This window comes from Impatiens glandulifera, chromosome 1 (genome assembly GCF_907164915.1).
Source record: "Impatiens glandulifera chromosome 1, dImpGla2.1, whole genome shotgun sequence".
NCBI lineage: Eukaryota > Viridiplantae > Streptophyta > Magnoliopsida > Ericales > Balsaminaceae > Impatiens > Impatiens glandulifera.
The window spans coordinates 62,379,397-62,395,229 of record NC_061862.1 but is presented as its reverse complement, the minus strand read 5'-3'; positions in this window follow the sequence as shown (position 1 = coordinate 62,395,229).

Here is a 15,833-nt window from a genome sequence, read left to right as displayed (position 1 = left end):
TAATAAAAAAGTGGTTTTTAGTGGAATTTTAACCCATAACCAAATACAAAATTTAAGATTTTATCTTTAATCACTAAGCTAAAACAACTTATATTAAAAATTACAATAAATTTAATTAAATATCTAACTAATTTTAATAAATGAGCCGCCCTATGTCAAAGGCTTGTTGGGCTTACCCCAGGGCCGAACCAAATGACTACAAGCTCAAGAATGAAGAGAACATATATAAGGAAAAGAAATATGATTAAGGGAATATATATAAGGAAAAGAAAGATGATTGTGAAGATTGCATTTCAGTAACTACATATCATCTCGTCAACCTATTTGGATTTTTGACACAGAAACTGCCATACATGTTACACGAAAGAAAATTACTTGAAGTATTATACTTCTGGTAATTTTGGAGTATTGAAGATAGATAATATTGTCGTAAGTAAGATTTTTGATCGAGTAGATTAGTGATAGACCTAATTATCAGATTTTTTTGTCAAACAAGCGTCGAGTATCGGTTATCGGTCTAGTTACCATAACCAAAAAAATAGGGACTAATTTATTTTTTATTTGGATTATAAGATAAATTTTGAAAATTCTATTTTATATCTTTTAAAAAAATATTTTTAATATTATTATCTTATTTTCTATAAAATAAAATCAAGAAACAAGTAGGATAAATTAGTGAGTTGATATAATAGTATGTACATAATGTTTATTTGGGTTCATATTTATAATCTTATTTAAATAAAATTAATTTATAAAATAAACAAATCCTTGTTAAAAATGTTAATTTATAAAACAAATTAATTCTTTAAAAATTTATGTTCAAATTTATAGAATAAATAAATAAATTATATAACAAACCAATACAAAATCAGTTCTTTATAATTATTTCATTTCGAAATGCATAATTTAGGGTTATTAGATTCCTGATTTTTCGTTATAGACTTGAGTCTCCTATTCAAAATTTTGCAATGTTTTACATTACAAATAACAATCTGACTTAAACCATTTCCAACCTACAAATTCATTTTCAAACTTAAAATGCAGTAAACGTCACTAATAAATGTAATCAATTTAATATATTGGAGATCCCTAAATTAATATATCTCAATATAATAAATATAATCAAAATATAATATATTGAGATCCCTAAATTAGTGGATCTTATTATTATAATTTTGTATATATATTTTACATCATTGGAATGAGAAGGACAACGGATTGTATTCCTTTATGGTATTAGAGTCTAAGGGTTTTTTTTCTCTTCCGCTGCGCCTTAACCTAACGGTCCATTTTCTGTTTTACGTTAATCTTCTGTTCATCTTTTCTTCAATCATTTTTCTTCTTTTCCGATGACGAGTAACAAACAAGGATTTCACCCCGCCCTTGCCGTTTCCAACATCAAGAATCATGCCTCTATTATTCTTGAGTTGGAAAACGTTCAATATACGACATGGTCAGAGTTGTTCAAGATCCATGCTCGTTCTCATTGGGTCCTTCATCACATCATCCCGCCGGTCCCTTTTCCGGTTTTGCTGATTATTGGTAATCAATGTGGCTAACTCTCGATGTCACTATCCTTTAGTGGATCTATGCCACAATCTCACAGGATCTCCTTCACACGATCTTGGAACCAAACTTTACATCCGAGCAAGCTTGGACACGGCTATGTGGAATTTTTCAAGATAACCGTCATTCTCGTGCGGTTTGTAGAGAAGATGTATGATTGAAAAGGAATAATTGTATATATGAATGAGAAATGTACAGGTTATTTATATTACAATTTGTTATATGTAAACTCTAAATATGAGTAAGAATTAGCTGTGCAATCACTAAGATTATGGAGGAATATATTGTGACTTGATTGCATCTTTGACTTGCAGATTTTGTGGAGTCTAAATATGGGTAACAATTAGCTGTGCAATCACTAAGATTATGGAGGAATATATTGTGACTTGATTGCATCTTTGACTTGCAGATTTTGTGGAGTAAGATTGTTTGGTTCCTTAACATTCCCCCTCAAGATGGACCTTCCATTGAAGAGGCCAATCTTGGATAATAGGAACTCAAAACGCGGGCGAGGGAGAGGTTTGGTGAGGCCGTCGGCGAGCTGATCATGTCCACTGATTTGTTGTACCCGAAGTGTTCCAGCTTGGACTTGTTCACGAACAAAATGAAAAGCGAGAGCAACATGCTTCATTCGAGAGTGAAAAATCGGATTGGCGGAGTAATTTGTAGCACTTAAGTTATCACAATATATAACAGGTGTAGAAGGTAAGTGGATGTCGAGTTCTTGTAGAAGGGATTTTATCCAATTGAGTTCGGAAGTGGTGTCAGCAATGGCACGAAATTCAGCTTCGGTTGAGGATCGGGCTATCGTTTTTTGTTTGCGAGATGTCCAGGAGATAGCATTTTTGCCGAGATATATGATATAACCTGTAGTGGAGATGAAGTTATCAACATCGCTTGCCCAATCCACGTCACTAAAGGCATGTAGTGATGACGGAGTATTGCGATGTAATTGTAAACCAAGGTGAGAAGTCCCGTGAAGGTAGCGGAGGAGCTTCTTGAGAGCTGTCCAGTGAGCTTCTTGCGGGTGTTGCATGAACTGAGCTAACTTGTTGATAGAGTAAGCAATGTCATGACGTGTGAGGTATAAGTATTGGAGGCTTCCAACATCAGAACAATAAGTAGTAGGATCACATGGAGGTGTGAAGGTATTTTGTAGCAGTTGAGGGTGAGCAAGCATAGGGGTAGTTGATGGTTTGCAGTCAAGCATGTAATGACGTTGAAGGAGGTCGTGTATGTACTTTCTTTGGGAGAGAAGGAGACCAGAAGTGTTGTGTTGTACTTCCACCCCTAAGAAGAAGGAAAATTTCCCCAAGTCCTTGAGAGAAAAACGTTTGGCAAAGTTGGAAATAAAAACCGAGACAAAATCAGGTGAAGGACCAATTACGATAATGTCATCGATATAAACAAGTGCATATAGGAGATCGCCATTTTTTTTGTAAATGAAGAGAGAGGGGTCAGCGAGAGATGCTGTAAAACCGAATTGTAGTAGATAGGAGGTGAGGGCTGTAAACTATGCGCGTGGAGCCTGTTTTAATCCGTATATGGCTTTGTTTAAACGACACACATAAGAAGGGTTGTTAGCGTCGATGAAGCCGGATGGTTGCTACATGAAGACTGTCTCTTGGAGATCACCTTGGAGAAAGGCGTTGTTGATGTCAAGTTGGCGTAATATCCAGTTGTGTTGGAGAGCAATTGAGAGGGTGAGTCGAATCGTGACTGGTTTGATAACCGGACTAAAGGTGGCAGAGTAGTCAAGACCAGCTTGTTGATGAAAACCTTTTGCGACAAGCCGAGCTTTGTATTTGTGAATCGTGTTATCAGGATTATATTTGATTCTGAAGACCCATTTACAACCAATGACATTTCGAGCTTTACTAGGTGGTGCGAGAGTCCATGTATTGTGTTTCCGTAGAGCATTGTATTTAGCAAGCATAGCATCACGCCAATGAGGGATGGAGAGTGCTTGTTTGAGGGTGGTTGGTAGTGACGTGGGTGAGGAGATAGTGGTAAGTTGGGCATACTTTGGGTTAGGTTTGGTTATGTTGTTTGTGAGACGAGTTATAGGACGAGGGAGAATGGGCGGAGGGGGGGGGGGTGGATGTGGTGGCATAGGAGGTGTGTTTTGTGGGGGTGTGGTAGTGGTGGACGGTGTTGTAGGGTTATGTGATGGATGTGGTGGCGTAGGAGGTGTGTTCTGTGGGGGTGTGGCAGTGGTGGATGGTGTTGTAGGGTTATGTGATGAAATAGGTATGAGAGGAGTGGGAAACCATTCGTGAGGTGAGGGAAGCGAAGTTGAATTTTGTTGGTTTGATAGACGGTGGAATGGAAAATCATGCTCAATGAAAGTGACATGACGAGAAGTGTAGATTTTGTTTGTGGTAAGATTTAGGCACAGAAAAGCGCTTTGAGTTAGGGAACGACCAAGATAAATGCATGGTTGAGATCGAGGATCTAGTTTATTGGAAGCATAAGGTCGTAGTAATGGGTAGCATAGACAGACAAAGGAGTGTAATTGGGAATAGATAGGTTTGACATTTAGGAGTCGATAGTAGGGAGAGTCATTTTGTAAGGTTGGTGTAGGTAATCGATTTATGAGATACACAGCGGTGGAGAATGCATGTGTCCAGTAAGTGATAGGTAGATTGGCATGAGATAGGAGAGAGAGACCAGTTTCGACAATGTGACGATGACGTCGTTCTGCATAGCCGTTGTGTTCAGGGGTATGGGGAGGTGTAGTAAGATGTGAGATGCCATTAGCGCGTAAGGTGAGAGCCAATTTGATGAACTCGCCTCCATTGTCAGAGAATAGGGTTATGATCGTTCTTTTGAAATAGTTTTCAACTAATTTTTTGAAGTCAAGAAAGACTGTGAGAGAGTCGGATTTATTTTTGAGAGGGTAAAACCATACATATTTAGTGTAATGGTCCACAAAGATTAGATAATATTTGTAGTTGTCATGTGAGAGGTGGGGTGAGGTCCAAACATCTGAAAATAATAATTCAAGGGGAGCTGTAGACGTAAGAGTGAATTGAGAGAAAGGAAGTTTGTGTGCTTTATTAATCTTGCAAGAATTGCAGTAATCAAGGGATGAAATTGAACCTAAATTACATAAATTTGAAATATAAGAAAAAAATTTAAATGACGGATGGCCAAGACGGTGATGCCATAGAAGAGCAGACGTGGTGGATAGCTTTGAAGTAGATGATGTGAGAGATGTTTGAAGGGCACATTTGTAGGAAGAAGACCAGGTGTACATGCCATGATTAAAAGTTCCTTGGAGTAGGATGGTGTTCGTGGAGATAGCCTTGAAACGAAAGGAAGAAGAGGTAAACTCAATTTGTGCATTATTATCAAGGCAAAACTTGGAGACAGAAATAATGTTTTGTGCAATTTTTGGAACATAAAGAACATTTTGAAAGAGTAAAGATTTGTTTTGAGAGGTGATAGTGAATGAACCTGTGTGAGAGATTGGAAGAGATGAGCCATCACCGATAATAACATCATCGTTGCCTGTATAAGGAGTGTGAAGGGATAGATTATTGAGATCATGTGTGACATGGTGAGTAGCACCGCTATCTATAATCCAGTCACATGGAGGGGCGTGAGATGAATAGGCAGTGTTGGCTTGAGGACGAGTGTAGCGAGATTGACGTACAAAGGGTTTGAGTGTAAAGTTAAGATGGGCGCGAGAGAAGTGGCGACAGACGGAGATGGTGTGACCAGTGTAGCCGCAATATTGGCAGACATCAGGTGATTTGGTGTTGGATGAGGAGGAGGGGTTGGGGTAGTGTGGTGAGGACTGTCGACTGTTGTCTTTAGAGTATTGGTGTCGGGAGTAATTGTTATTTTGGCGAGTATTGGATGATAGTTTGTAGGTTGCGACAAAAGCGGTGGTAGGTGTTGATGAGGTGGAGTTGGTGTTGTCATAGAGTTTGGTGAGCTCATGATGTATGAGTTTTTCATGGAGAGCATCGAACGGGATGAGAGTATCTCGAGCTTCAACGGTTTCGATGATGGAATGGTGTTGGGTTTGATCGAGCCCATTTAGAACCTTTGCAATGATGTCTTCGGGATCTAGAGTTTTGCCTAGATTGGCAAGTTCAGTGGTGCATTGTTTTATTTGATGCATATAGTCAGTGATGGTTTGATCGGGTGTCTTTTTGATTGAGTCAAGTCGTTTCTTGACTTGGAGGATATGGCTGCGAGTAGGATTTGCGTAGAGAGATTTGAGAGCAGTCCATGCTTCATGAGATGTAGCAGCAGAGGCTACAAGAGGTGCGATCTTGGCGTCAAGAGTGCCGATGAGGGAGCCTAACAATAGATGGTCTTGTCAAGACCATGAGGCGTAACTGGGATTAGGGGTGACAGTGTTGTCGTCTTTGGTGATTGTTGGTGGTGGACATTTCTTTTCTCCAGTGAGGTAGTCAAATAGGCCGAAACCAAATAAGAATGACTTGATTTGGGAAGACCATTGTGTAAAGTTGGTGGTGTTGTTTGTAGTTTGTAAGGGTTTGCATTGCGATAGGTTGACAAAGAAGATGGGATAGTTAGGGTCGGTAGGGTTTGGGACGGAGAAGGCGTTTGATGACATTGTAGGATCTAGACCTCTGATACCATGTAGAGAAGATGTATGATTGAAAAGGAATAATTGTATATATGAATGAGAAATGTACAGGTTATTTATATTACAATTTGTTATATGTAAAGTCTAAATATGGGTAAGAATTAGTTGTGCAATCACTAAGATTATGGAGGAATATATTGTGACTTGATTGCATCTTTGACTTGCAGATTTTGTGGAGTCTAAATATGGGTAACAATTAGCTGTGCAATCACTAAGATTATGGAGGAATATATTGTGACTTGATTGCATCTTTGACTTGCAAATTTTGTGGAGTAAGATTGTCTGGTTCCTTAACACGGTTTCCCTCGAGTAAGAGTTTTTCACCACTATCATGGCAGATTTTCCCAGGGTCTCGACTTATTACCAACGTCTCAAAATCCTAACCGATCAGTTGAAGGGCGTCGATAGTTTGGTCTCGAATGACCGCCTCGTAATGTAGATGGTCGTGGGTCTGGTGGAGGCTTACAACGGGGTGACAATGTTACTCCGACAGAGTGATCATTATGGATGGCAATGGGTACCCTACCCAACGGGTAGTTAAGTATCCATCTCGAACCTAATTTTTATTTCACTACCTGACCCCAAACCCGAATTCGACGAGTATCTCTCTTTTTATCCCCATCCCTGATTCGTCGGGTACTCGATCCCCGATAGTTGGTACCTCATTAGCCGATTAAAGATTATAAAATTGAAAAAAGAAACATAACTTTAATAAATAATTTTAAAATTAATAATATAGAAATCTTAAAATTACAAATAAAAACATTACTTACCTACATATTTATTTTTGTAGATCTTGAAGAAGATAAACTAGAGTAGAGAAAAATGAGAATACAAATTAAAAAAAAAAAATTAGAGATTTATAAGAACATGATTATATATATATATATATATATATATATATATATATATATATATATATATATATATATATATAATTCTTAATTTTCAAAGTGTCCGGATTGTCAGATCGAGAGCTGTAGTTAATTTAGATATATATATATATATATATATGTGAGAGTAAAATGAATACTTGAGTCGGATTATGGGTTGACCCGCCCATAAATTTAAAACAGTTAAAAATAAAATTAAAAATGTTATATGTATGTTTTGAACTTGCAACCTAACAAAAACAAGTACAACACTTTAACCAACTAGACTAATAAACCTTTATATTTTAAATTCAATACCAAATTTGATTAACGCGGGACGTTTTAACAATATAAATTCAACTTTTTAACTAACTAATATATATATATATATATATATAAAATGATGCTTAATTTTCAAAGTGTCTGTATTGTCGGGTCGAGAACTATGGTTAATTTGGATATATATATATATGTGAAAGTAAATGGATACTTGGGTCGAATTGTGGGTTGACCTGCCCATAAACTTAAAACGGTTAAATATAAAATTAAAAATGTTATATATATGTTTTTAACTTGTAACCTAACAAAAACAAGTACAATGCAAGACTTTATATTTTAAATTCAACACCGAATTTGATTAAAACGCAAAACATTTTAATCATATAAGTTTAACTTTTTAATTAACTAATCAATATATAAAAGGTTAAAAATAAAATAAAAATGCTATTCCATTTGCACTTTAATTTTTTTTCTTTCAATTTTTATATATTTTGCACGGGCTACCTACTAATAATTATTAAAAACTTTATTCAATTATGTCTTAATTAATGGTAATATAATTAATAAAGTTACATATTATAGGCTAATATGATATGTTTGAATTTGTATAATTGGAACTAAAACGAAATTTGAATTAAAATTGTAAATCAATTCTTATATTTTTTATAAAAATCATTTAATATCAATTTTGAAATAAGAAATATAATTAAAACTTTACAAGATTATATGTATAGTTTATCAAATTTATTAGTCCAATTATTTATTATGAGTAATTAAACAAACAAATAATTTAAAATTTTAATTAAACCAAATATATCCTTAAAGAGGAAGATTTGACTATAAAATGGGTAGACCTCATTCATAATGATCTTAACCTGAGAAATCTCATTTAATTTTTTTTTAATATATCTCAATCACAACTATCTAACTTCTCTTTAAACCAATCTAAAATCTCATCGAAGATTATTTGTATTATGAGTTTGATATTACAACCATATTTTGCCTTATAGTGTTCAAATAGTCTTAATCAAACTGTTGACATTTCGGGTGGATATGAAAAACAAGGGCATTTGGCTAAATCGTCATAAGAGGATGGTAGGTTTAATTCTCGGCCTAGAAATAGGGAATGTGTTCTTTTGAATGGTAGATTTGTTAGTAGTGGGATTGCATTGGCCAAATTCAAGCTCGGATTGACTTCGTTCTAGCTAACCAAAGCGCAGATGGAGAGTTGATGGTGTAAACGATCGATTTCGATAACGTGGTAGATCCGTGGACAATATAATCAAGTCTCTGATTAGATGATGCAATTAAGGTGTCAACCCTGCATTTCAAAATGATTTTCAACACGAGGTGGATACGAGGGTAATATGAGGATTTAAATACGTGGAAAGTGAATTCGCTACATTTATGTGTTTGACTGTTTATGAATAATAAATGAAATTTAGCTCGGTAATTGAATATCTTTATTCTGTGTTTACAAATTTCAACTAATTCGAGCTGAAAATCAAGTTTCTACTTCAACCCATGTTTTTTGATTTAGAAAGAACATCAATCCTTAAAATTTTTAGTCTTTATATTTTTATGAATAAGGAAAGACTAATTTCAATCTCTTTTCATTTATTTTATATTATAATGACATTTTCAAAATCATTTTTTTTACGATTAATATTAATTTGGATGTGGATGCCTTGATAGTTGTTTTGTTGAGTACAAGTTGTTGGAATATCAATGGTGTTTTGCCGTACAACTTTCGCTGACTTAAACAAAAATACTATTGTAGTTGAAGTTGATTTTTCTCATTTAGTATGGGACAAAATAATATTAATATATAGCTTTCAAATCATTTTTTTTGATTTATTATAGATTTCACTTTAACTACACTTAATAAATAATTTCGATGATAAAAGGCTTCGATTCGGTGTTGAATTCGTAAATATTTATTTTATATATTAAATAAATGTTTTTTTGACTAAATGAATAATTTAAAGTTGAAAATAATTTCCTTGTTTTTGGTTAGACAATCCCAATATAATTTGTATATTTTGTTTATTATAAGTTTGAGGCGGCTGTTAATCCATCAACAAATAATCGATTAAATTTTAAAATCTAAATTTATTTAGGACTTCAATATAATTTATACATATTGCCCCATTAAGAAATGTCCGGAGTTTAACCTAGGAACATTTTCTCTAGCTAGCCGCGGCGCTTCTTTTCAAAATCTATAAATAAACTGTTATGACAAGTAATAGAGCACAACTAAACCATAGATACAATGGGTGATTATCAATGGAGTTCTGATTGGAAGATGGAAGGTGAGAATATTTTCTTTGAATTTTTTTTGTATACTAATTAGAAATCTTGAATTTTAATCTCTTTTTTTTCTCTATCTATCTTATTCTCTCAGACTGAGTTACGATTAGAAGATGAAAGGTGAGAAAATGATCATTGAAAAGGGTTTTCAATCTAGAGCAGAAATCCATTTCTGCTCAAGGAGGAGAGTGATACCAGAATTCAACCACTACATGTCCATGATGTTTTATATAGGATGAAAGAAATCTTCATCAGCACCTCCGTCTCTTCAAACAAGTTTTCAACAAGGATTGAAAACCAATGTCATACGAGGATTCACATATGAAAATAACCATAATTTTTCTCGGATATTGGAAGATCCGATTTCATGTGTACAAATCCAGTTGTTGTATTCTTAGATTTGTTAACACAAAATATTGTATAGTCTTTTCTTGATTATTAAAGGCAATTTTATTTTTAATAGTTTAAATTTTCATTTTTATTGTTTAGATAGTTTGTATAAGCTGGTTTGAGACATATTTTAATAATACAATATATATATATATATATTATTTCAGATAATCTGTAAATCTTCTTTCAGTAAATGTTTGTAAATAAAAAATATAAATAAAACGATTTTAATAAAAAATGAAAATTTATATTTAATATGTATAAACTAAACAAATTTTAAATATATTAATAAAATTAAAATGTTGTTACTTATTTATTTTAAATGTTAATATAAATAATATATATTATATTATATAACAAAAATAAAAAATTATTTTAGATATAGAGTAAATAAGTTAGTTTATTTATAGTTTAAATAAATTTATAAATATTTAATATAAATGCAGTCCAAATTTATATATATAGACTTAAATGTCATATATATTTCTACAAAAACATTTTTTATTTGGTTTGTTTTAACATAATCAAATATCATGTCATATGTCATTTTTTATATCATTTCATTCGTTAATAAAAATATTAAAAATATATTTATTTAAAAAAATAAAATTTATTTTATTATAATATATTAATAATTTTAATTTTTTTTTATCAAATAACTTATTTAAAATCATTACCCATTATTAATTTTTAAATTCTCATATTATTTAAATAATTTAAATCATGATTATGAAAAAAAAAATTATTAAAAAAATTTATTACTTTATAAATCTTGAAATTATCATTCTAATATGGTTGAAAAGTACTATAAAATAAATATATTTTTTTATGATAATATTTTCATCTAATCTTAATTTAGATTATGTTAATTTTTTTTCATCATTATCTCTTTATTAAAATAAATTATAATTTATTTTTGTTCATAATCAATTATTATTTTTTTATAATTTTATGATATGATATTATTTATTAATAATTTTTATATTATATTATAATATAAATATTTTTGTATGATAATATATTCACGTAATCTTAATTTAGATTATGTTATTCTTTTTTATCATTATCTCTTTATTAAAATAAATTATTATTTTATTTTGTTCAAAAATAATTTTTTTTATAGTTATTTTTTTATCATTATCTCTTTATTAAAATAAATTATAATTTTGTTTTGTTCAAAAATAATTTTTTTTATATAGTTTTATGATATTATATTATTTATTAAAAAATGATATTAAGTATTCTTTGTAATTTAATTTTAATAATTAAATATAACTAATATTTTATTTTGAGAATTTTATAAAATAGATTATTTATAAATTTAATTAAGTATTTTATCAATTATGATATTTCATTCTGGTGTTGAAATCATAGAGGTTTCTTTTTATAAATTAGAGATATGAACATATTGATTATGTACCATTTAAAAATGAAACTATTTTCTACTTTTTAGTACTATCAAATATTATAATAATAATAATAATAAAATAAATAATTGTATTTGTATAGTTTTGAGGTTAATATTATGCCATTAACAAATAAGTGATACAATCCCAAAATTTGATGGAGTGGTGAAAAAGAAAGGATCTTTGACTACTTAATATGAAATTTGAAAAGAGATTAGTTGAAGAATGTGTGATCGGAAAGTAAGTGAGGACATTTTTTATCAAACAGTTCTGAATTTCGAGCAAAAGAGCAACACAGACTTATCCATATTTGTGTAGGTTGATAACTCTAGAATTATTCAATGGTAAGAAATATTTTATCTCTTTAATCGATAATTTCTCGATGAAGACATGGATTTATTTTCTAAAGAAGAAGTCTGAAGTGTTTGAAACCTTCGATAAATTCAAAGTGATGATGGAGAAAAAAACAAAGTAATCAAAGTAGTTCAATCTTATAGAGGAGACAAGTTCACTTCTGTTGAGTTCAACAAATACTACGAGGAACATGGGATCAAACATTTCTTGACTGCGTCATATTCTCTACAGCAAAACGGTGTAGTGGAAAAAAGAATCGAACTATTCTCGATATGGTCCGATCTATGTTGAAAGGAAAGAATAAGCTAAAAAGGTTTTGGGCAAAGGCGATATAGTGCGCAGTCTATGTGCAAAATAAATGTCCTCATGTAAAGCTATGAGAGAAGACGCCTCAAGAAATTTAGAGTAGTATGAAACCGAGTGTCTTTCATTTGAAGGTGTTTGATAGTGTGACCTATGGGCATATATTAAGTCAGCACATGATAAAATTAGAAGATCAAAGAAAGAAGTACAAATTTATTGGGTATGATGAAAAATGTAAAACATATAAATTATTTGATCATGTTAACAAGAAAGTGGTAGTGACCTGAGATGTTCGCATGGAGTAATCAATGTCATGGAATTGGAGTAACCCGGTTGAGCAAGAAACAAGCTTGGAGGTTGCTTTACCTTCGATATCAACAACCACCGAGCTTTTAGAAGATGAATCAGAGCATCAACAACCCATAATGAGAAGTCTGTATGAGATATATAACATTACAAATGAAAGTTCATATTGTATGTCTCTTGGCTGACTTAGTAGATTTGAATTTTGAGAAAGTTGTAAAAGACGAGAAATGAAGATCATCTATGAAAGAAGAAATTGGGGCAATAAAAACGTAAAACATGGGAGCTGACCAACCTTCTTGAAGGAGCTCGACCCGTTGTAGTAAAATAGGTGTACAAAAAAAAGATGAATGATAATGGAGAGATTAGGCGTTATAAGGCTCAACTTGCGGTAAAAGACTATTGTTAGATAAACTTGACTGGTCAATAAGAACTTAACAAAACAAACTCATTGTGCAGGAAGGAACGGTCAACAAATCAAGCCGGCTAGAATAAGCAAATGACATATCTAAAACCTGAAGCTATCCGGTTGAACTGAACAACCTATAAACATAATCAGTTGAAATGAAGAATACAATCCAAATCCAATGAGAAGACTATTTAGAGAAAGAAGTCAATGATATCAAATTGAGAATAGTGTACAAATTGGTGCAAACAGATACTTTGAGTATATGCAGAAGATTATATCAAAGGATCAGACTGTAACATTGCCATATTCATACAAGTCTGATTATACGCTGCAGGCTGCAGAAGATTGTTTGAAGAAAAGTTACCATTTTGGTATAAGTCAAAGGAGCAACTTCCCAGGTGCAGGCAACTGTCCAACCGACAGTTGCTATAATCAAGTAAAGATAAATGAAGCCGGTCCGATTCATTTCTTAAACGCATTTAATGCTATGTTGATCCTTTGCTCAACCAATCAGATTCAAGGATTTCCCTGAAGGTATCCGATGAAGAAATGTGACCGTTGGCACATTTCACCTATAAAAGGAGAAGATGAAGAAGCTGAAGCAACAGAGTTGTGAGAGAGAATAAATCACGAAGTTACAAAGTGATTAAAAGACCTTATCTCTCTAAAAGATTAAAAACTTAAGTGTGTATTTGTGAAGTGTATTACAATTCCTGTGAAAGTTGTAAGAGTGATTATCGAGTAGTAAATAAGACTCGATTGTGTATTGTGTTTGAGTATTCCTTAGTGAATATCCTTCTCGTTGTTTGAGAAGAAGGGGTGACGTAGGAGTTTTATCTCCGAACATCCATAAAAACATGTCTCGTGCTTTATTTCCTACCGGCTCCATATCTTAACCGACTCATATCATCCTAACCGCCTCACTAATCTTCAAACTAATACTCTTCGAATCTCATCTCTATTCATCACGTGTGTGTTGCTTCAATCTGAAACAAACCACTTCCGCACTTGAACTCGGTTCAAGGGTTTGTGACAGCTTGTGTAGTATTGAAACATGTTTTAATTCTTAACGCCAACCGTTGAGTGTAGTCAGAGATTATCCTTTAGCCGGACCCCGGTCTACTATCGGCGATCTAGATCCTAACAACTATAGACAAAAGAAGGAATCGACTATGTTGAAGTATTTGCTCCTATAACGAGAATGGAGTCAATCCAATTTCTGATATCGTTAGCTGCTCAAAACCAATGGCCAATTCTACAGATGAATGTGAAGTCGTCTTTTATAAATGGAGAGATGAAAAATGAGGTGTGCGTCGAGCAACCACTTGAGTACATGAAGAGAGGGGATGAGAAGAAGGTGTTGAGATTGAAAAAAGTCTTTTACTAGCGGAAGCAGACTCTTCGTGCTTGGAATGAGAAAATTAACGGGTATTTCAAGAAAAATGGGTACGAACAATGTCCGTACGAACATACCTTAAACACAAAGAAATCAGAAAAGATATGATGGTAGTCGCTCTCTATGTCGACGACCTCATATTCACCAGAAGTAACGCAACATTGATTAATGAGTTCAATGAGGTAATGAATAAAGAGTTCAAGATGACAGACTTAGGCCGGATGAAATATTTTTTCTTAGCCTAGAAGTGAAGCTGTCGAATGAAGGGATTTTTATATTACAAAAGAGGTACGCACTTAAAATTTTAAAGAAATTTAAAACGGAGAACTGCAACCCGGTTTCTACTCCAATGAAACCTGGCACTAAACTCTCAAAGTTAGATGGAGGAGAACGAGCTGATTTTTCTAGATATCGAAGCTTAATCGGAAGCCTAAGGTACCTTACAAGTACGAGACTCGACCTAATGTTGAGTGGTGGATAGCAAGCATATTCATGGAGGATTCAAGCTACATACATAAGAAGGCATTCAAGATAATTATAAGATATATTTGAGGAACCCTATCACATGGTCTTTTCTATTCAAAATTGGATTACTACCGAGTAGTGGGTTACACGGATAGCGATTAGTGTGGTGATGTCGATGACCGGAAAAGTACTTCGAGTTATCTATTCCTACTCGGGAATACAACTTTTACTTGGATGTCAAAGAAGCAATCTATTGTAACTTTGTCGACTTGTGAGGTTGTGTATGTGGTGGTCTCTTAGAGCGTGTGTCATGTTGGCTTCAAAATTACTAAGGCATTTGGGAGTGATCCGAGTTGATAACAAGTTAGTGATCGAGTTGTCAAAGAACCTGATTAATCACGGAAGGAGCAAGCACATCGACGTTCGATTTCATTTCATCCAAGAACAAGTTAGAGAAGAAAAGGTCGAGTTGTAGCATGTTAAAAGTCGAGCTCAAGACGCAGACGTGTTGATCAAGCCACTACCGACCACACTATTGAAGAGTTATAAAAGGCTGATTGGAATGAGTGATGGGAAGAGTATTTAAGTTTAAAGGAGAACTTTATTGAAAAACATAAATTAAGAAGTTTATTTTTTTGCTTAGTATTCCTAGAATAATATTAATTGTTTTAGGCGTGAATGAGTGGAATAACCAAAATATATGGTATGGGCGACAGACCTATTTAATAGGCAACATAATTTATTTTGGCATTTGAAGAGGAAAATATTTTACCTATAAAGACTTGTAACAAATTATTTGATATAAACAAAGAAATATAGAGAGGTTAAAGAAAACAAAGTACTACCAACTTTTATTTGTTGAAGTTGAAGATTAATATAAAGAAATATTCTTTTGGGGAATATAAGAAATTTAAAGGTGGAGTGTAGTGTATTTATGACGATGTGGATAAGATCAAATTAAATGATATAATGATGAAGCAGTTGAAAAGTCACACATTAAAATTTAATTAAAAAAATAATTTTAATTTTAATATTAATATAATCGAGTATCAGGTATCTGGTTTGGGTTTTGCACACTCTCATTCCTGACCCCGTACCCGACTGGGTATCTTCTCCCCCTCCCCATGCCCGACCCCGAACCCGTTTATCGAGT